Here is a 22,867-nt window from a genome sequence, read left to right on the forward strand (position 1 = left end):
TCCTGTTAAATTCTCCAACCACAGATAGTTACATATAAGATAGATAAACAACAAAGACTATAAAGCACAGGGAATGATATTCAATATCTTGTAATAATCTATAATGGAAAAGAATCTGAAAAAGTATACATATATATACATATATGTATGTGTGTATGTATGTATAATTGAATCACTTTGCTGTACATGTAAAACTAACACAATGCTATAAAACAGCTATACTTCAGTTGATAAAAAAATACCAGTCATAGAGGGTAAGGAGAGCTTTAAGATTGAGCACAGAAATTCCTGCATGAGCTGTGGTACATATACACAATGGAATATTACTCAGCCATTAAAAAAAAATACATTTGAACCGGTTCTACTGAGATGGATGAAACTGGAGCCCATTATACAGAGTGAAGTAAGCCAGAAAGAAAAACAACAATACAGTATACTAATGCATATATATGGAATCTGAAAGATGGTAACGATAACCCTATATGCGAGACAGAATAAGAGACACAGATGCATGGAACAATTTTATGGACTCTGAGGGAGAAGGTGAGGGTGGGACGTTCTGGGAGAATGGCATTGAGACATGTGTATTGTCATATGTGAAACAGAGCACCATTCCATGTTCGATGCATGTGACAAGGGCTCAGGGCCGGGGCAATGGGATGATCCAGAAGGATGAGAGGGGGAGGGAGGTGGGTGGGGGGTTCGGGAAGGGGAACACATGTAAACCCATGGCTGATTCTTGTCAATGTATGGCAAAAACTATTACAATATTGTAAAGTAATTAGCCCCCAACTAAAATAAATAAATTTATAAAAAAAAAAAAAAAAAGAAATTCCTGCATGTGGACCTCTCCCAGATCTCACCTTATCTACCTTTTTGTCTGGCTATTTATATGTATCCTTTAACGTGTGTGTGTGTGCGCTAAGTCTCTTCAGTCGTGTCCAACTCTTTGCAACCCCATGGTCTGTAGCCTGCCAGGCTATGCTGCCCATGGGATTCTCCAGGCAAGAATACTGGAGTGGGTTGCCATGCATTCCTCCAGGGGATCTTCCCGACCCAGGGATCAAACCCGCGGCTCCAGCATTGCAGAAGGAGTCTTTACTGTGGAGCCACTGGGAAACCCATCCTTTGACATAGCCTTTGGTAAATCGGTGAATGTGGGGAAAAAAAGAAGATTCTGAAAGAGAAACAAAACAGATAAAACAGATACAAGTTTTATGACTTACCTCTACACCAGTATTAACGCTAAGGGTCAGTTGGATAGAATGTTCTGCTTTGATGGTAGACTTAAGGAATGGCCTGTTGTGGCTTCCATTTTTTAAGCAAATGTAAAATTCCTTTAATTTACCACTGTGAATACCTCTTTCAGAAGGAAGACTTTCTTTTTTTAGAAACACTCCACATCTCATTCCCCAGCTCAGTCCAGAAGCCTGAGAGTCTGATCTTGTTATATCTCAGAATGTGGTTACTACATTTTCTCCTAATGGCTGTATTTTACATGATAATGGATCAGTCTTTTCTACAAGCCTGCTTCATTTATGCAAAACAGATAGAAATTGAAATGGGTATGAATCATACTCTTCTTTCAGGGAGCAGCGAAGCTACTGTAGAGCCTGAATATAATGTTATGGTCCCTTATGTCAAGTTAAGCAAAGAAATGTTGGTTCTGTGGTTAGTAAGGATAAGCTTATTGGACAGTTTCAGGAAAACAGAAAACAGCTTTTGAATTTCAGGCCTTGGCTACTTAATTGTTACTTTAGGAAGGTCAACTTATTTTCAATCATCTTTTGTACTTTGAAGTAATAACCTCTTGTACATTAGTGGCCTGAAAGCATTAATGACATTACTGCCCACTGATTTTCAATAATATGGAAAAGGTATTCCAAATTGGTCCCAGCTATCAACAAGGAAAAAGGCAGAAAATTACATTAGCAGGAGGATATTGCAAAAAGCCTTTTGTAAATGCTATAGAATCTCTCAAATCTAATCCTTGAGAGAAATTTATTTTGTTCTGGAGAGAATAGGTTTCTCTCCCAAGAGATACTGAAACATCTTTCGTTTATAAGAGATGGATTATAGCCTGTGGATGGGATAGTGTGTGCATGCTAAGTTGTTCAGTTTTGTCTGACTCTTTACAATCCTATTTACTATAGCCCACCAGACTCCTCTGTCCATGGGATTCTCCAGGCGAGAATATTGAAGTGGGTTGCCATGCCATGTCCTCCTCCAGGGGATCTTCCCAATCCAGGGATTGAACCCATGTCTCCTGCATTGGCAGGCAGATTGTTTACCACTAGTGCCACCTGTGAAGCCCATTAAATAGAGTTAACTCCACAGATTAATTAGAAAATAAAGCATGCCAATTAATACTCAAGCATTTCAGAACTGCTCAGCTCTTGGAGTATGTATTGACTTTTGTCTGCAAGCTTTATAAACAGACACCTCAGATCCCTGAAAACACTGAACTATTTAAAATTTTTAAGTTAAGGTTAAGTTTCCATGGGTTAATGGAGAAAAACTTGGCTTCTCACTAATGGACAGATTTTGAGTTTAGATCTAATGTCAGTGAGCTGGGGCAGAAACACACGTTTACTCACTTAATTTCACCAATAATCTAGTCTTCTGTTCTTTTCAAAAGTAAGAAGTTAACAAAAAAGGACTTTTTAAGTAAGATAAATGTGCTTCAGGGAGTCTTGTCTGCAGATCCTGACAAGGGAGGTAATAGACTTATTCAGGAATTTCATGACAGTTCTAGACGAGTTCTCTTGAAGAAGGACACAGGCACAGAGAGCTTTGCACATAATTGCAAGTTGTGTACAGAACCTCCAAAGTTGGTCCAGGACCCTTTGGGATCTATCCTCATGGGCCCAGGTTAAAACAAAACAAACCTGACTCATACCTTCCAAGTAGGGGCCAAGCTTAATTTTTTTTCCTATAAATACTAGTTCTTTAATCCCTAGCATTAAACGTATCACCCAAGACATATTTGAATTTTTTGCTGGGTTGTACTTAAACAGAAACAATATTTATTTCTTTGTTTTGCAATAAAGTATATATTTAAGGTGTTGACAGTTATTAAATAATATCTTATATATCCATATTTAACTTTATTATAGAAATAAGCAGATGCATTTCTAAATGTTACAATTGCTGTTTGCCCTTATATAGCATCATTACATTTTTTCTTGCTCTACCTTCCTTGGTTTCTCTTTAGTATGTAAAACCTTCATCCACTTCATGGGTAGGGGTAATTCATCTCAAGGGTCTTTTGGAAAAGTGAAAGTGAAAGTGGCTTAGTTGTGTCTGACTCTCTGTGACCCCCATGGGCTATACAGTCCATGGAATTCTCCAGGCCAGAATACTGGAGTGGGTAGCCTTTCCCTTCTCTAGGGGATCCTCCCAACCCAGGGATCGAACCCAAGTCTCCCGCATTGCAGGCGGATTCTTTATCAGCTGAGCCACAAGGAAAGCCCAAGAATACTGGAGTGGGTAGCCTATGCCTTCTCTAGAAGATCTTTCTGACCCAGGAATCAAACCGGGATCTCCTGCATTGCAGGCGGATTCTTGACCAACTGAGCTATCAGGCAAGCCCCTGGAAAAGTTAAAAACTGATCTTAATTCCATTTCAGCAACAATTGATAGTTACATAAATTTAAATAATAATTGGGTGTGCTTCCTGTGATGCTTAAACTTTTAAAAAATGTTTGGAAAGGTAGTATCACTGTTAAATTAGAATATGGAAAGTTCATTATTTTTACTTATGACTTACCTTCCTTTTTCTTTGGGGGTTAATGGCTTTTCTTGTACTCCTTACTTTTATATATGTAAATTCCTATGCTAGCCTTTATTCCACATATCAAGAAAAGAAGTAAAAATAACTAGTACCATCAGTCAAGGAATTTCTCTTCCAGCAGAAGGTACCAAATAAACTGTTAACCGTGGTTACTGTCCTAAGAGAGATGTCAGAAACTTGCCAAGAGAAATGGAGTGTAAGGGAACAGGGAATTCTGCAGAGGAGGGAGAATTTGAGCTGGACCTTAGTGTATAAATAGGAGTTGGTTGGTCAAAAGTGTCTTTGTGGGGTCTCATTAGTTCCTGCCAAAATTAAATGGTTGTTAAAACATAATCTACCTTGGACCCAAAATAGGGACCTGAAGACCCTTACAGCAGGTTGGAACACAAGGAGAAGAAACTATCCTTCTGGAACTTTCTGTGTATGAACACTAAGAATAAACCAAACTTGACTAGGAACATTTGGTAAAAACTGAAAAGATGCCAGGCAAGTGGTAATAAAGGATAATATGATTTTCTTTCCCAACATCTTTTCCTAAAGGGACAGGCAGCCTGAAAATTAGCAATGGAGTTGATTTGAGGGCCTTTTTAAAGTTGGTGTTAGAAATTTAGTGAAAGTAAGAGTCTTGGACAAGACTGACCTTATCTAAGTTATCTTTGTGTCCTTAGTCTGTTTACCTCACTCTGGATTATAATAATAATGACCACCACCTACTAGGTTCTTTCTACACCTTAAGCACAACGATGAAAGGCTTCACTTTTATCTGATCCTCATCATGACTTTTTGTGATTTGTGTAAGATTAAGGGTGGGAGTCTGGGGCCAGCTGCCTGGGCTGGAACAAGACCTCTTCCACTACTTACACGCTGAGTCACGTAGGTGTGTTGTTTAGTCTTCCTGTATTTCAGTGCCCACATTAAAGGGAGAGAGAACATCTTACAGAAACACCCAAACATGCTTTTTGGCCAACCCAGTACTTAATTCTGAGGATTGTTTATAAATATTAAGGTATTCTTTAGCACCATGCCTGGTATTAGCTATTATTATCATTATCGTCATCCTCCTTTTGCCGTCAAGAGGACTGAACTCAAAGGTTTAATAACTTGCCAAATTTCACATACAGTTAGTATGAACTGGAGCAGCTCTGGGCTCCTCTTGTGGCTCAGATGGTAAAGAATTGCCCACAGTGTGGAATTCCTGAGTTCGATTCCTGGGTCGGGAAGATCTCCTGGAGTAGGAAATGACAACCCAATCTAGTATTCTTACCTGGGAAATCTTATGGACAGAGGAGCCTGGCAGACTACAATCCGTGGGGTCACAAAGAGTCAAACTCAACTGATCGAATAACACTTTCACTTTCATTTGACTACAAGCCTTGTCTGTGTCCTTACTGGACTCAGCAGAAATGAAGAGTTCCGTGTTTTCAGATTTCATGTCATACTACTTTACCTTACTTATGTTCTTCCTGAGTGAGCTTATCCCTTCCTAGGACTTTATTCGTCATCAAACTCAGGGCCTGGTGAACTGTGTCCTGCAGCCAAATACATCTGGCATCTGATTTTATAAATAAAGTTTTATTGGAACATAGGCACACTCATTCTTTAGCTATTGCTTATGGTTGCTTTTCTGCTGCAGTCACAAGTGAATAGTTGGGATAGCTCATGAGGCCCTCAAAGCCTGAAATATTTATTCTCTGGCCTGTTGCAAAAAATGTTTACATATCCTGATCTTGCTCACTACTTTCAACCTTTCTCCTAAGATGTTAATTCCTAAGTTTAACCACCCACCATGTTTCCCTACCTCCATGCCCCGTATCCACCTTAAAATCAACCTTTCAGTCATTCGCTCAGTTGTGTCCAACTCTGCAACCCAATGGACTGTGGTCCGCCAGGCTCCTTTGTCCATGGAATTTTCCAGGCAAGAATATTGGAGTGGGTTATCATTTCCTACTCCAGACGATCTTCCCAACCCATTAATCAAACCTGAGTCTCCCTTACATCTTCTGCATTGGCAGGTGGATTCTTTACCACTAGTGCCACCTGGGAAGCCCCAAAATCAGTCAGTTCATTTCCTCAGTTGTGTCTGACTCTTTGCGACCCTATGGCCCAAAATCAACCTTTCAGTTCAGTTCAGTCGCTCAGTTGTGTCCGACTCTTTGCGACCCCATGAACCGCAGCACGCCAGGCCCCCCTGTCCATCACCAACTCCCGGAGTCCGCCCAAACCCATGTCCATCGAGTCGGCGATGCCATCCAGCCATCTCATCCTCTGTCGTCCCCTTCTCCTCCTGCCCTCAATCTTTCCCAGCCCAAACCTTTACCAAACTAAATTCTTTCTGTGTTGATTTCTCTCTCTTATCAGTTCCTCCTCGTTTCCTAAATCAGCTAAGGGCACCATCATATGCCCAAGGGGCTTCCCTTCTTTATATTTCTCATGCCTAATCTGTCAAAAAGTGTTACGAAAAACAAAAAAAAGTTACAGATGAGCTTACTTTTAAAACAGAAACAGACTTAGAAACTAGAGAATTTACCAGTGGGAAAAGGTTACAGGGAGGGGGTAGTTAGGAGTTTGAGATTGACATGCACACAATGCTATATTTAAAATGAGTAACCAAAAATAAATAAATACATAAAATGGGTAACCAATAAGGATCTACTGTATAGCACAGAGAACTCTGCTCAATATTATATAACAACCTATATGGGAAAATAATTTGAATAAGAATAGGTACATGTATTTGTACATGTAAAACTGAATCACTTTGCTGTACACCTGAAACTAATACAGCATGTACTCCAAATATAAAGTTACAAATTAAAAACAAAAATGAACACCATAAAGACAATAATCTAGGCTTTTAGTACTTTCTCATTTTGGTATTCTCAGGTCCCAGCTGCATTCAAACAGAAATTCCTGTTAACCGTCCCCTAAAAATCATCATAAATTACATTCACTGAGAAATAACTATTAGGATGTCTTCATCAAATAAGCCATGGAGACATTGGTCCATGTCTTAACTTCAGATACTGCCTCACAAGAATTTAGCAGTGCTAGAAAGTCAGAATATTGTAAAATTCGTGCATTTATTATTAAAATACACTGAAGAGAGCATGACTATTTGACTTATTAAATTGTTATTTTAAAACTGTTCATCACTGGCATTTTAAAATTAAATCTCTGTTCTGTATGCCAAGCCTCATTGGCCAGATCATGAGGAGTCAAAACTCCAGCATTAGATTATCCTTTTTACTGGTTCATCCAAAGAGCATATTCAGATAACAAATGGATTTCCATCCTTTTTAGTATTACTTGAATATTATTGTAAAGCTCATGATATTATTAACTCTGCATCATCTTTTATGAATTTAAAATTACTGTGCTATAATAACTGATGAAAGAGCATAGAAGAGCCGAGTAAAAATAAATAAACTTTGAAATACAAAAGGATTAATGGGGATAATAAATATCCACTCAGTGTCTTAACATTTTTGATCTTGGCATTTGTTTTATCCAGTAAATAGTTTCATAGTACTTTAATTTCAGTTTCTCTGTTTGAAAATTTATGCAGGAACAGCCTTTGTTTTCAAGAACAACAGAGATGTTTATAGCATTTAAGGCAAAAGCAGAGGTTGTAAATTAATTCAGATCTTCTGAGCAAAGACATTAGCTTTTGTGTAACATAAGGATTTGGACTTGTTTACACAAAATAATCCCAAGAATAATAGTTCCCCATGCTCAACAGGGATCTTAAAGATTAATATTTTCCTTTGGTTGATGATTATGTAATACATTAATAGGCTTCTCTAAATACTCCCTAAAATTTCAATTGTCTGTAGACTTTCAAAGCTGTATTTTGATCAGACATGTAAAGAAACGATGTAGCTCAATTACTGTCAAATTAAGGATGATTTTTACATTATGATCTGGAGAGAAATGCCATCTACCATCAGACTTCAAAATAGCTGAAATACTTAGAGAAAAAAGTAAGTGGTTAAGGACATCAAGCTGAAGTATGGTCCCAGTGCCCTGTTGGTCACGTCGCCTCTTCTGTGGAGGTGGCTGCTGCTGCCACTGTTCCCACATCACTAGTCCATCTGCTGGTGACTGGTCCTCCCAGCAGACCTCCCACCTAAGCTCAAAGCTGACACATAAAGTCTTACTACAAAGTCTCACATAAAAATCACTTTCCACTCTTTAGTGAATGGGTATTCGCAGGTTGATAGTCCCTTTCAATGACCTTTTTCTAAGAACAGGCAGTTTGGGGCAGAACAAAGAGAGACTTCTGTTAGAAGCACAGCTGTTATGGAGATTTCGTAGCCTTAGATGAGTCCCCTAACTCCTCTCCATGTTTAAACTGGCAATAATAATCCCTACATTATAAAAGATGGGAATGATGCTTACAAAGCACCTGGCAGGTGGTAGCTGCTTAGGAAACTGTGGTGAAGTGCTTGATGATGTTACAATAATAATAATCAGCAGTGTATTTGAGGCATTATGCTCATTAATTATTCAACATCTCCAATCGGTTTTCTGATGTTGTCCTTGTCACTCACCGGTGCTCCAGTTACAGGAGTGAAAGAAGTTTAATCTCGATAAATAGATGGCTCTTCTCTGATGCTATGTTTCTATCATATGAGATCATAACTTCATTTCATGGAGAAAAATGTGCAGAAGTCACTGTGCAGCCATTCATAATGGCATGTTTTTTAAAAGAACTAGTTTCTTTAACAATGAGGAAGTAACTCAGGATGTAAAAAGTATACAATATTATGTAATTTTTAAATGACATATTCAGACTATTTTGAAATGTGGAAGTACATATTTGACCTACTAACAGAAATTGATACATAACAGTATTTCTTTGCTGGCAACTTGGTAAATGTTTCTATAAACTCAAAGATCAAGGAAACTTCAGAATACAATAAATAGGGTTTTAATGTTCATTGATTGCTTTACACAGAGTTGTTTAACATGATAAAAATTGCTATTACCTATTTGTCTTAATAATGTAATAACTTTCATTTACTCATTCTAATGGAACAGTGTATTCGATATTCCTAATGGCAGGCTAAGATGAACTTTTGGAATATAGTTTTTTTTGTAAATTAGACCTCTTTAGCTATCTCTGTTTTCTTCCTAGGGCACGAAAATCTTAGGTATGTTCAATAAATCAGAGAAGGTAGGAAGTTTGAACAGGGATTTAGATTCTTAGTTAATCCCATACCAATAAAGAAATGCGTCAGTGAGTTTATCATTCTATAGAAATTTATGTGGCAGTTTGGGACCTGAGGGTTTAAAAAAGCTTAAGTCTTTTTTAAAAGGCATCTGACAAGTGATTTATATAAATTAGAGCCTGTATCTCATTTTTCTATTTCCTCTTGTCACATCTAACAGGACTCTAATAAGGTAAGGCTAGTTTTACACGAGAGTGGTGCCTGCAGACACTGTGGATGATACTGGACTTGGGCGTGTGATACAGTTGACATCACAGTTATCTACCCTAAGGTAGCCGACAGATTGACACAGAAATATATGTACATAAGAAATAATGCTACATTGATTAAGACTTTTAAAATTATATATATATATAGACTTAGCTCAAAAAAAGAAAAATATGAGATAAATATCAAGTCACAATCCTTTAGAGACGGAAAGGGTGGAGGAAGGAGACAGAAAACTGAAACGCACTTTTGCACTCTTCTCTACTTGCTCAATTCCAAAAGACTGATGACTCTTGGAGGCGTGAAGTGGTGGGTTTTGGTTTCATTTGTAATGAGCACATGTTCTACTGTGTTCCACTCGCTTATCAGCAAGAGTGTGAGGCCGCAGTTGTGAAATCAACTCCCTGACTGATTGAATCTGCCACCTAGTAATACATTTCTTCTTTCAGTGCCTCATTGGGTTTCTTTACATCAGGACTGCTGATTTCTCTGAGTCATGTCTGTCTGCCTTGTCTGTCGATCTGTCTTCCTACCTGAAAGGAAACCTGCCTTAAATGTAAATGCCTTTACTACTGATGAACTAATTCATGGGCAAAAGTAGAGAAAAAGCCATGTGGGTGCCATGCCTTTTCATTTCAGGACTCAATATGATTGGCTCTTTCATGTTTTATGACGTTTTATGACAACTGCACTTAAGTCAGGGGCAACCTCATATTAAAATCATGGCTTGAGGACTGCGCAGTGGTACCGGGAATGTAGACCCCTGTGATTTGAAATATGTGAACCCCAAAACCGAATTTTAAGAATGGTCTTCTCCAGCAGTATTCTCAGCACTGTTCCTGAGAATATTTGCGTCTAAGATTGTCTCCTTAGATAAATTCTGACATTTTGGTATATGAATGAGGTAGACTAATTTATGGGATTAAATTCTCATTCATTTGATAGAAGATTAAATGCTTCATTGAAAAATGCCAAAGGCTATTTTTAATTTGGAGTCTCAGTTTTCATGGAAACACTATCTAATTGGAGCCTTGAGGAGTAACAATGAAGTATATTCTTAATTTCTAAAGTAAATGATTAAGCTGTATTAACTTTAAGGAAGCCTTCCAAAGTTTTGTTTTTATAGGAGAAATATTAACAAATTTATTTTTGTTTTTGTTCATGTATAAAATAAAAATCTTTTGTTGACTGTATAATGTGCATGTTGATTTGATGAATGGTGATGAGTGGTCCTTTGTCAAATAGGATGACCCGGGAGAGACTGGGAGGGGAGGCACCACCTCTGTCCCCAGCTGCAATACAGGATTTGCTGCTTAGTCGGTGCTGAATGACTATTTATTGAATCTCCAAACAACTGATTAACTACTAAGCATCAGCAGTCTGGACTGTAGTACCAGCCCTGCCAGTGCTCAAGACCTCTCTGAGCTTCAGTTTCCCCATTGGTAAAGTGGGCGTGACAATGTTTGCTCTGTTGTTCTAACAGGAGACTGTGATTGTCTAGGAAAAGTATGTGACATCTTTGAAAACTGTAAAGTGCTTTATATAGGCAATCATTTTGAGAATTATTATTGTGTTGCTAGGTACTGCTTTTTAGTACCATTTACTAGTTAGTACTTGTGTCCTGTTAGCATTCAATAAATGCATACTTAAGTAAAAAAAAAAAAAGATTGCATTTAAACTCCTAGGTATAAAATAAATAAGATACAAGGATGTAATGTACAACATAGTGAATATAGCCAGTATTTTCCCTGGTGGCTCAGACAGTAAAGAATCCACCTGCAATGCGAGAGACCCCGGTTTGATCCCTGCATCAGGAAGATCCCCTGGAGAAGGAAATGGTAGCCCACTCCAGTATTTCTGCATGGAGAATTCCATGGACAGAGGAGCCTGGCAGGCTACATTATATGGGATAGCAAAGAGTCAGACATGACTGAGCGACTTTCACTTTCACTTTATATAGAGTATAATCTATAAAAATATTGAATCACTGTTGTTTATCTGAAACTAATATAATATTGTTGACTGTACTTTGACTACAAGTAAATAAACAGACTTGAAAACAAAAAAAAATGCACTAAAACTAAAATTGAAGGGAAATTAGTGGTTTAATAACTTTAATTGACCTCTAAACTTTTTTTGAAGCACTGTCTTTATTTTGACATAATTGTAAATCCTTTATGTATTTAATCTACTTTTGTTGTTTCTTTGGGGAAGGAAACTCAAAAGCATATACTTGGACATCTGAACTATTATTTCTCAGCAGCATTGCCCATTAATAGGTTTTTAAATACATGAAAAGCTTCTTATATAAGAGCAAGAAAAGGATAATGGAACCCATAATATGAAGGTTTAAGATGTGGATAACTGAAAACTTGGCTTATGATAGATTGCCACAACTGCTTTGGAAATTAGGTTCAGATATATATCCCGTAAAATTCACTGTTAGATATGCTGGAAATTTAATGACAGGGTTTTGTTGAAATGAGATCTTCTGCCTTTTGATGAAGAAAATCAATCAGGATGTGCCTTATCTTTTATTCTCTCTTCTAGCTGCTCAGTGTGCAATTAAATTGACTCTGCAGGACCACAGTATGTCACATATATTAATTTTATACTCACCCAGCCTATATTAACTTTATGCTAGCACTTGCTGATAAGGGACACCAAAAAGACATTAATAAACTTATAACTATGAGCTGGGATCACAAGTACTGTAGTCCTGAGTTTTGTTTTTAATCTTCTGTATATATATCTTTAATTAGATGATGTATTCATGATTGAATGTATCCAAATTTATTTCTGCTGTACATTGGGCATTGTGATGAAGCCCTGGGTAGCAGAGATTTATGACCCCAAATTATGTTCAGGCAGGGAGATGGGACATGATCTCACATCAATTTTGAAAGCCAGCTAATCAATATGTATAAACTTACATACACGAATGATTCTGGAGTCTTTGATGAAAACCACAGTCACCCCTGTGACCCTCCCAAGTTCTGGAAAAAAAATCAAGAGCAAGGATAAAATAATTGGCAGATAAGGTTCAACTGTCGTCATTATTACTGGTATAGGCAAGACGGGAGGGTGGAGTTTATTTATTGTAGTGATGCAGAACCTGAGAGGTGAGCACAAGTCACAGTAGCTGGGACAGGCCTGTGGGCCAGAAAGATCAGATTATGGCATGGAGAGGGTCAGAGGCCAATTCCCAGGTGGCATTATTGGTAAATAACCCACCTGCCAGTACAGGAGATGTAAGAGACATGGATTCAATCCCTGGGTTCGGAAGATCTCCAGGAAGAAGGAACGGCAACCCACTCCAGTATTCTTGCCAGGAGAATCCCATAGACAGAGGAGCCTGGTGGGTGGGACAGTCCATGGAGTCATAAAAGAGTTGGACACGACTTAGTGACTGAACAACAACAAAGCCCAGGGTACCTAATTTATGCTTCCTAGAATCACACACTGATCCACCTCCCTACCCTTAAATGAAGTAGAAAGAGCCAGAAGTGTTATCTGCTTGACCTGCTTGGTCAGGGAAAAAGGGATTTAACCCCAGTACAGGACAGGTAAGAATATTTGATGTCAAATAAACTGGGCAGAAAGTAAGGACAGAGGGAAAAGAGAAAAACCTTACCAGGAAGGATGGTCAGGAGTTAAGAGATGAGGGGAGAAGGAGTGAAACAGTCCAGACAAGAATAATAGCAGCAAAGACAGGGGAAGGTGAATTTGTTCTGGAAAGGAGCTGGGCTGGCCAGTCAAGTCACGGAGAGGTCTTAGAGTCCCTACCACAGGAGTTTGGGAGCTCCCACCTTAACCAAGGAGCTTTCAGAAGTGGAACACTAGAGTATTTCTTTCTGAATGTATGTTGAGAGAGAGGTTGTTTTTTTTTTTCCTTTGTTGCTTCCTAGCACATTGAACTCTGAGAATGTTTTCATATGTTTGTAAGATACTCTCTGTAATTTATCCTCGCTAATTACATTTAACTATAGGCTTTTAAGTATATCTTGAACTCAGTGACTAATCATTAGATTTCAATAGCAAAGTCTGTAATTTTTTGGAGTTATATGACCTATGTAAGGATACATTGCAACTAGAAATGATTCCCTCTCTTTCCATGATAAAAATCTTGTCTGTGGTTACATTAAAAGCTACCTTTAACACATGGTTGTTGTTCAGTCGCCAAGGCCTTTCCAACTCTTTGCACCCCTGTGGACTGCAGCACTCCAGGCTCCTCTGTCCTCCACTATCTCCCAAAGTTTGCTGAAATTCACGTCCATTGAGTCGGTGATGCCATCTAACCATCTTATCCTCTGCCGCCCCCTTCTCCTTTTGCCATCAGTCTTTCCCAGCATCGGGGTCAATTATAAATAAAATAGGTAACCTTATTATATGGCACAGGGAACTCTACTCAATATTCTGTAATAATCTATATGGGAAAAGAATCTGAGAAAGGATGAATATATGTGTGACTGAATCACTTTGCTGTACACCTGAAATTAACACAACGTGTGTGCTTACTTAGTTGCTCAGTTGTGTCCGACTCTTTGTGACCCTATGGACAGTAGCCCACTAGGCTCGTCTGTCCATTGGATTCTCCAGGCAAGAATACTGGAGTGGATTGCCATGCCCTCTTCCAGAGGATCTTTCCAACCCAGGGATCGAACCTGTGTCTCCTGCGTCTCCTACATTGGCAGGCAGGCTCTTTACCACTAGCACCACCTGGAAAGCCCTAAATTAACACAACATTGTAAATCAACTACACTCTAGTATACTTTTTTTAAAGGTACCTTTAAAAAAGATTTAGTTCTGAAGATAGTTTTTAAAACTGAAGTTTGTAGTATGTGTCAGTCTGGGTGGACCCAGTAGAATCCTGCTTACAAAGACATGCTCTAATACATTCAGGAGCCAGCAGCCTGTTGATATTTGAAGACTTTTCCTGTTGTTTATGGATCATAGTAAACATTTCTCCAAAATAAAGTCCTTAGAAATTGGGCTTCAAGGAACAGTGACAATCGATTATGAAGTTATTTATTACATAGATTTTGTGGATATTCCATACATTAAATTATGTTGGCTCCAAAACAACATTATTAAAAAGGAAAAAAAAATGTCTTTGGTGCTGTAAGACTCTAAGATGGGTATATCCTGTACCCCATAAAGCAGTTTTAACTCTTTGCTGAATACTTTGAATGTGGAATGGTGAGAGGAGAGAAGACCCATGGGATTCTTTTCCTGTCTTTGGGGTGTTTGGAATTTCACTGGGGAGATATGACAAGCAATTGCATGGCAGGTGATAAATATTAATACAAAACAGTGTATGAATAAGAACCAGAATGTCTGCTTTAGTCATTCATTGCCTGGTCTCTTCAGAAGACTTACTGAATGGTCTGGCAAGTGTTAAAGATGTCATGTTCCTTTGCCTGACACCCTGACAAATGCTACTGTCTTGACTTAGCACAGAGGTCATTACTGCAAAACTGATACTCCCTCCACTGTCTAAAGCTTGGTAGTTTTATTTAAGAGTTTGTTTTTGACTATCGATTATCATTTTATCTCACTTCCCTCCTAACTTATGTTTATCCAACTTAGTGTATCTCTAGTGACATAGAAAATTGTATCTCTAGTTGACATAGAAAGAAGAGAAAATTGGATACTTCGTGACAAAAGGAAAGTTCTGAGATCTGGTTACGCTGCTACAACTAGGTAGTAGGGTGGTCTGAGTGGATGAACCAGACAGGAAATGCCCTGGGGTCCATGGCGTTTTCTGTTGGATGCTGTATACATTCCAGGCTGTGGTTTTGTGTGTGTTTGTTTTCTTTTTTATTAGTGCAGAAGGTATATTTTATTTTATCTCTGTGGCTGTTGGCTTCTAAGGAGTTGACTTGTTTCAACAGAAATTCTTGTGGACTAGATTGGATTAAATGAACTCTGCCTTTAAAAAAAACACAGCTTTATCGAACTATAATTCTCATATCATGCAATTCACTCATTTAAACTGTACAGTTCAGTGGCTTCCCCAGTGGCTCAAGCAGTAAGGAATCTGCCTGCAATGCAGGAGACACAGGAGATGTGGGTTCGATCCCTGGGTCAGGAAGAGTCCCTGAAGAAGGAAGTGCTAACCCACTCCAGTGTTCTTGCCTGGAAAATCCTATGAACAGAGGATCCTGGCAGGCTACAGTCCATAGAGTCACAGAGTTGGATACAGTGGAGTGTGCATGCAATTCATCTAATTTATTAATAAATCAGTGGTTTTCAGTGTATTCACAGAATTTTGCAACCATCATCACAATCCAGTTTTAGAACATTCTTACAACGCTAAAGGAAGTCCCTCACCCCTTAGCTGTCACCACCCACTTCGATTTCCCCATCTCCTGTACTGTCCCCAGCCCTAGGCAACCACAGGTCAACTTTATGCCTCTAATAAACCATTCTAATGAAGAAAGCAGTCAGAGGACATCAGGGTCCAGGTGATGGACTTATCTTTGATGATTGGAACTGCTACTTTATAATATCTGAAGGAATAGTGTAATGTTCCTAAGTGTGACTGGTTAGAAAAGTGAGTCTCATCATAAATAATAACAAGCTGAAGGTAGCCACAAATTCAGTGTGTAGAAAAGTACTTTTCAGCTAGTGTCACCTGTGTGCATCAATCATTTGTCATCATCCCAGACCTACTTTACTCCACCTCTATGCATGAGAGACATTTAACAGAATAAAGTCAATAGGTACACACTACTGTATATAAAATAGATAATTAACAAGGACCTACTGGATAGCACATACTAACTAGACAATGCATTAAAAAGCAGAGCCATCACTTTGCCAACAAAGGTCCATATGGTCAAAGTTATGTTGGTTCTAGTAGTCATGGACAGATGTGAAACTTGGACCATAAAGAAGACTGAGCACCAAAAAATTGGTACTTTTGAATTGTGGTGCTGGAGAAGACTCTTGAGAGTCCCTTGAACTGCGTAGAGATGAAACCAGTCAATCCTAAGTGAAATCAATCCTGAATATTCATTGGAAGGGCTGATGCTGAAACTGAAGCTCTAATACTTTGGCCACCTGATGTAAAGAACTGACTCATTGGAAAAGACCCTGATACTAGGAAAGATTGAGGGCAGGAGGAGAGGGGGCGACAGAGGATGAGATGGCTGGATGGCATCACTGATCACTGACTCAATGGACATGTGTTTGAGCAAAGTCTGGGAGATAGTGAAGGATGGAAAACCTGGCATGCTGCAGTCCATGGGGTCACAAAGGGTTGGACATGACTTAGTGACTGAACAACAACTACATAGCACAGGGAATTCTACTCAGTACTCTGTAGCTACATGGGAAAAGAATCTGAAAAATAATAGCTATATGTACATGTATAACTTATTCACTTTGCTGTACACCTGAAACTAACAAAATGTTGTAAATCAACTGTACTCCAATGTAAAATAGAAACTAAGAAAACATTAAGTTGCATACAACTTTTATATTTTCATAGCATTGTTCACTGAACCAAATCCCATTTCAGCATGTTATATGCAGGGATTTTTGCTAGAATGCATTGAATGGCTCTTTCTTCAAGGAACTCAACAGCATAGAAGAGAAGGATGGATATGAATAAACAAGCAAGTGCAAAATAATGTCAGAATACTCTAGAGCCAGCAAGGAAGGGACTCAGGAGAACAGGTAGTTGTATCTGGGGACTCTGGTGGAGAAGGGAAATGTCAGAAACAGCTCATAACAGAGGTGACCCTGGAGATTAGCTAAGGCACATTAGTAATTCTTGTGGACTGGGGAAGGGAATTTAGGTAGAGGAAGCAGGGTGTTCAAAAGCATGGCTCTGGGAAGCATCCTAGAACTTTGGAACGTGAGCAGATAAGGAAGTGGGGCATTGGTAGGAAAGGCAGTGAGGGGGTTGCTGAGGGCACTGAGCCACTGCAGGAAAGGTACTGTGTGAGTTGCCTAAGAGGTTGGACTTTACTCCCTGAATTAATTTCCTGTGGCTGCTATAACATAGGTACTGCACACTGGGTGGCTTAGAACAACTGAGATTCATTTTCTCACAGTTCTGGAGGCTGGAATTCCAAATCATAGTGTCTGCAGGCCCATGTTGTTGTGGTTGTTGTTGTTGTTGTTTAGTCGCTCAGTCATATCTGACTCTTTTGCGACCCCATGGACTGTAGCCTCTCAGGCTCTTCTGTCCATGGGATTTACAGGTGAGAATACTGGAGTGGGTTGCCATTTCCTCTTACAGGGGATCTTCCCCACCCAGGGATCAAACCTGCATCTCCTGCACTGGTGGGAAGATTCTTTACCCCTGAGCCACGGGGGCAACGCTGCAGGGCTATACTTCCTCTAAAACCCGTGGGGTCAGATCATTCCTCGTGTCTTTCAGCCCCTGGTAGCCCCAAAAGTTCCTTGACTTGGGGCAGCATAATTCCAGCTTCTGCCTCCATCTTTGCTTGGTATTCTCCATGTGTTTCTTGCCTTCATCTTTCTTCCATGCATGTCTATCTCTCTGTCCAGCTTCTCCCTTTTTATAAGGACACCAGTACTATTGGCTTACCTGGTGGCTCAGACGATAAAGAATCTGCCTGCAAAGTGGGAGACTAGGGTTCGATCTCTGGGTCAGGAAGATCCCCTAGAAAAGGAAATGGCAACCCACCCCAGTACTCTTGCCTGGAGAATTCCATGGACAGAGGCGCCTGGTGGGCTACAGACCACAGGGTCACAAAGAGTCGGACACAACTGAGCAACTAACACACACAGTCCTATTGGATTAAGGTCCACCCTCATGGCTTCATCTTAAGTAAAGACGTCTGTAATGATCCTGTTTCCACACGTGGTCACATTCTGAGATACTCGGGACCAGGATTTCAACATGTATTTTTAGGGGACAAAATCCAACCCATAATACCCACCAAGCATCAGGGTGTTATTGACCAAGTTTAAGAAAGAGAGTCAGGTGATCATTTTTGCATCTCAGAGGGTGACTTGGACAGCTCTGAAGGAGGAATACACAAGGGGCAAGAGATTGGGCAAGAGGTCTTACGGCGCTTACATAGCTGACCAAGTCTGGGGGATGCTGCTTTATCCTTCACTCACCAAATTTTAAAAAAAGAAGAAGAAATGAAGAAAATCACAAATCCACAGTAGCACTGAAAAACCTGAAAGAAACACCATCAGCAGACCAGGATATCTAAGAATCCCAGAAGTTGTTAAGAGAAATGAATATGATTGGTGGTGAAGCCCAACAGAGCTGAGTACACTCTCTTTTACAGTTAAATAGACTGTATATTAATGCATCTTTAGTTTCAAGTCAAGGAGGAGAGAGAGAATTAAACAAGAAGTGTACACGCTCTGTGACCATCAATTCCATTTCTGGGAGTCAGTCCCATCCAGGTGCTCCCACTCTTACACTGAGATATATCTGCAAGAGTAATTTTTGTAACATTGTTTCTAACTTAGGAAAACCAGAAATAACCTAAATATCCATTGGCCTGGAAATGTCTAAATATAGTGTCTCTGTAATACCATTGAATGCTCTGTAGTTCAAAGAAATGAGATAACTCAGTGTTTACTAACACAGAAAGTTCTCTAAGGTATAACTAAACATGAAGAAACAGTTGAGCAATGTCTTGTGTAGAAAACCATAACAAACATGTAACAAAGAAAAAAGACCTTTAGATTTTTATATCTTTTAAGGCCTTTTTAAAGTGTTTTTCCCTCAACTCTAACAAAAATGTAAAGAGGTCGAATTCATGGGTGACTCAGTCAGCAGTTGAATGGGATGAACAGCAAGCTCTAAGGAAAGCGGAAGATGGGAGGCAAGATGGAAGGGATGCGGTGGGGCCAGGAATTCAAAACACTCAGAAGTAAAAGGACATTTTAAAGAGGGAGCTGTTTTTTTGTTTGTTTTTTAGTAAAACAAGCACACAAAAAAAGACAGAAGTTGTGTATCTTACTGTAAAAGAGATATAGGGTTTTAGTTGAGAGACAGAAGGATTCATGCACCTTGAACTACAATCGGCAAAGCCATTTGGCATAAAAACAGAGAAACAGCATCGTGAGAGGAGAGTAGTGGCAGACATCGGTGTCATCAGCACAGTAGAATTGCTTCTGCTGAAGACTGGGTAAGGCCACCAAGAATGTATGCTTAGGGATCCACAGATAGTACATAAAGTAACAAATACCATCAGGGATGGGTACATACCTGAGGGAACTCTCTTCCCTCCCTTGCCCCATCTTCCTCTTTTACACACGCACCTATGCGCCCCATAATGCACATCTGTCAGCCTGCAAACAAAAAAAAGAACAGGAACTAGTAGAAGACAGTGACGTCCAGAGAGATAAGCACCTCCAACTGATTGCAAGGAAAGAGCTTTTCTGCCAGAAATATCATGTGAAAATTTTGTGGCCTGCTTTATCCTCAAAAATGTGAACCAGGTAACACCAGCATTGCAGATAGCTTGAAAAACAGAGCAACAACGTCAGCTTTTAATTTGCCTAGTGGTTAATGTTTATGAAGAACATGGTGCTTTCGTAGATAGGCATTATTTCATTTGAGCCTTACATCAACCCTTTGCAGGAGCTTCTGTCTCTTTCAGGAGCAGGGCTCTGAGTCCCAGAATTGGGCAAGGGAAGAAAAGGCAGGTCTCACACCTCAGCTCTTCAGCTGCTGTTATTTTGCCCAGCACCCTGATGCTTGCTTGGCCTTAGCAGAGTGTCCTTGATACTACACTGATTTGTCTCTCAAGCTAAACCTTTCAGATGTTAACAGACTTGTTTCATCAGCTGTCATAACTAATTTTAAAGGATCACAGAAGTCAGCAAACTGTATTTATCTATGTTATTTATTTATAAAATGGAATGGTCCTTTGAGCAACAACAAAAAGCTGGGTAAATAAAGGGGATAGGTTGCTCTTTTTCAGGGGGTCACCAACAATAGCTTACAAAATAAAAATGCAGTATTTAATTTCAGAAATAATATTATTTTATCATTTGTGATACTAATGTATTTGGGATGCTAAAGGTATGAAATACTATCATTAGCTGTGAGTAATGAAAGAAGGAGCTTCCCTGGTGGCTCAGCTTTAAAGAATCTGTCTGCAATGCTGGAGATGTAGGTTCGATCCCTGAGTCAGGAAAATACCCTGGAGGCGTGCCATGGCAACCCACTCCAGTATTCTTGCCTGGAAAATCCCATGGACAGAGGAGCCTGGTGGGCTACAGTCTATAGAGTCACAGAGAGTCATACACCACTGAAATGACTGAGCACGCCCACACGCAGTGGAGGAAGGACTGTAGAAATGGGCTTCGAATCCCAGGCAGCCTCTGAGGTATCACCCTGATGATACCAGGGCTACAAATATTGGCTATAGTTGTTCACAGGAAGAAATAGCTGTTATTATTTCACTAATTCATTGCATGCAAACCCTTGCTTCTCCATTTGGAGGGAGAAAGCCAAGAAATTATCACTAAACACACTACCTGAGAGAAGTAGGAGGACAATAAGGAAGTTGTTCAGTGATATATGTTCCCTTTTTACAAGTTTCCAGACACTACAGTACAAAACTGTTACCTTCCCCCCAAAGTCATCACAGAGCTGTAAAGTGCACACGTGGGAGTGGGGATGTAAATTAGCACCTAAGGTAAATTGAGGGCCACAAAACTGCCCCGAGAGTCCCCTGGCTCTTCAGGGACCACACTCTTGGGCTGAGCACTGTTTCAGCAACACAGGGACCTGGTGAACAGAAGAGTGAGCCTCTGGTTGCTCATCCTGCGAGATCTGAGGTTAGTGTGTCTACAACACACCTTTCTTCTTTTCCCCTTTATGTGGGTCTGTATAGATTTTCTTACCTCTACTACTTCTTAACTACAGGATAGTTACCATGGCAACACCTGTTGATGGCAGACAGGAAAGAATGTGATTCTGCAGTGAGCAGGCTGCTACTGTATGTCTGTTTCCCTCTCTCACAGTTGGATTCGGGGGACATCTTTGTTTCTTCTTTCCAGGCTTGTGAGTGACCCCAGTTTTCTCCGTTTGGACGGATTAATAGGGAAACTGCTCTCAGCTGTTTCATATGGGAAGATGCAGCCGTGTTAGCTCCTAGAGCGTTTGTTGTCTAGTGATTTTTACTAACTGTGATAGAAATCGTATCTTTGTCTAAGGCAGTTCAAAATCTTTATTTTTTCCAAATCTTTAAAACTTATTTTTCCTTTCGCTTTTTTTCTGTTTGTTTGTTTATTAGCGTATAATTATAAAAGCTAATTTTATAATTAGTTTCTGGTGTACAACAATGTGAGTCAGCTATATGTTTATATATCCCCTCCCTCTTGGAGCTCTCTCCCACCACCCCCCTACCCACCCCTCCTACCCCTCTAGGTCATCACAGTCCTTAGCTGAGCTCCAAGTGCTATACTGCGGGTTCCCACTAGCCATCTATTTTACACCTAGTGGTGTATTTATATCAAACCTAATCTCCTTTTCTCTTATTTCCTTCTTCTCTTTCCCCTTCCCGCCTTACTTAACCAAGTAGATGGACTTACATTCCTTCTTTGACCAGACACCCAGACAAAGGGCCACAGGAAGTAAAGCCCAGATTTCACATCTCACTTAAAATGCCATTAGCCTAGAGATCAAAACAGAGAAGAAAATAAAACCTGGGTTATATATAATGCCAATTAGTTCTATGGTCAGATTAAAGGAAATATATTCTAGATAGTAAATACATTGAAGAGACTTTAAAAAAAAATAGATGGCACTAGTGGTAAATAGCCTACCTGCCAGTGCAGGAGATACAAGAGACATGGGTTCGATCCCTGGGCTGGGAAGATCCCCAGGAGAAGGGAACGGCAACCCACTCCAGTATTCTTGCCAAGATAATCCCATGGACAGAGGAGCCTGGCGGGCTACAGTCCGTATGGTTTCAAAGAGTCAGACATGACTGAAGCGACGTAGCACTCTCACTTTAAAAATTAACAGTGTACTGAAGAGCACTCATGTGTGATCAGTTGCTAGCATCTTCATACAGAAACTTCCCTGTATCATCAGTAGTTCATATTTAAATGGGCATTCTGGTATGCCTGCTCTGAATGCATCATTGCAGGAGAATCTTTGGATGAGATGTAAAAAACATTAAAGGCACCAACTCTGGTGCCAGATTTATATGATGAGGGAGACATGCGCAGGTAGCATCTGTGGAACATGGTGAGGCCAGGGCCTCAGATTTGGCAGCAGTGAAAAGTGGTTCTGGTTCAGCCTCTGCCTTAACCAGCTGTGTGATCACAGCTGGGCATGAGCTTCCTTGTGGCTAAAATTAGTTGCACTGAAATATTGCTGAGTTTCTTTTCACTCTGAAATTACATTAATCTAACTCTGAAATATGCACAAGTGCTAAGCAATAAAACAGGGCAGACTTAAGGATGAATTCAAGGAGAAACATGAATGACCCAAGAGTCAAAGAAAATAAACTGAGCTGTGACATCAATCTAAAGAGAGGTCCCAATAAAGTGAAAGAAAAAAAATCCCTAGGAATTTTGTTAAGTGGGATTCTTAGAATTCTCTCAGAACTTTCCTCAAGATTAAAGAAATGATTGGAAGTTTCCTCTAATTCTTTTGAAGCTGTATCATGAATTA

General features: G+C 39.7%; 1 protein-coding gene across 5 annotated transcripts in view; it reads left to right on the forward strand.

Annotated features, from left to right (window-relative positions):
* Nucleotides 1–22,867, forward strand: part of PAG1 (phosphoprotein membrane anchor with glycosphingolipid microdomains 1) — a 167,600-nt gene that overhangs the window by 57,264 nt on the left and 87,469 nt on the right. For 2 of the 5 annotated variants that reach the window (XR_014055689.1, XM_081496687.1), the window contains exon 1: nucleotides 21,132–21,247. The exons of 2 other annotated variants lie outside the window; for them this stretch is intronic. The gene's annotated coding sequence lies outside the window, so the exon portion shown is untranslated. Of the gene's footprint in view, nucleotides 1–21,119; nucleotides 21,248–22,867 lie in introns of those variants that run through there. One more of the 5 variants, XR_014055688.1, reaches the window with a different exon arrangement.

Source organism: Giraffa tippelskirchi, chromosome 6 (genome assembly GCF_054371585.1).
Source record: "Giraffa tippelskirchi isolate mGirTip1 chromosome 6, T2T-mGirTip1v1.2.pri, whole genome shotgun sequence".
NCBI lineage: Eukaryota > Metazoa > Chordata > Mammalia > Artiodactyla > Giraffidae > Giraffa > Giraffa tippelskirchi.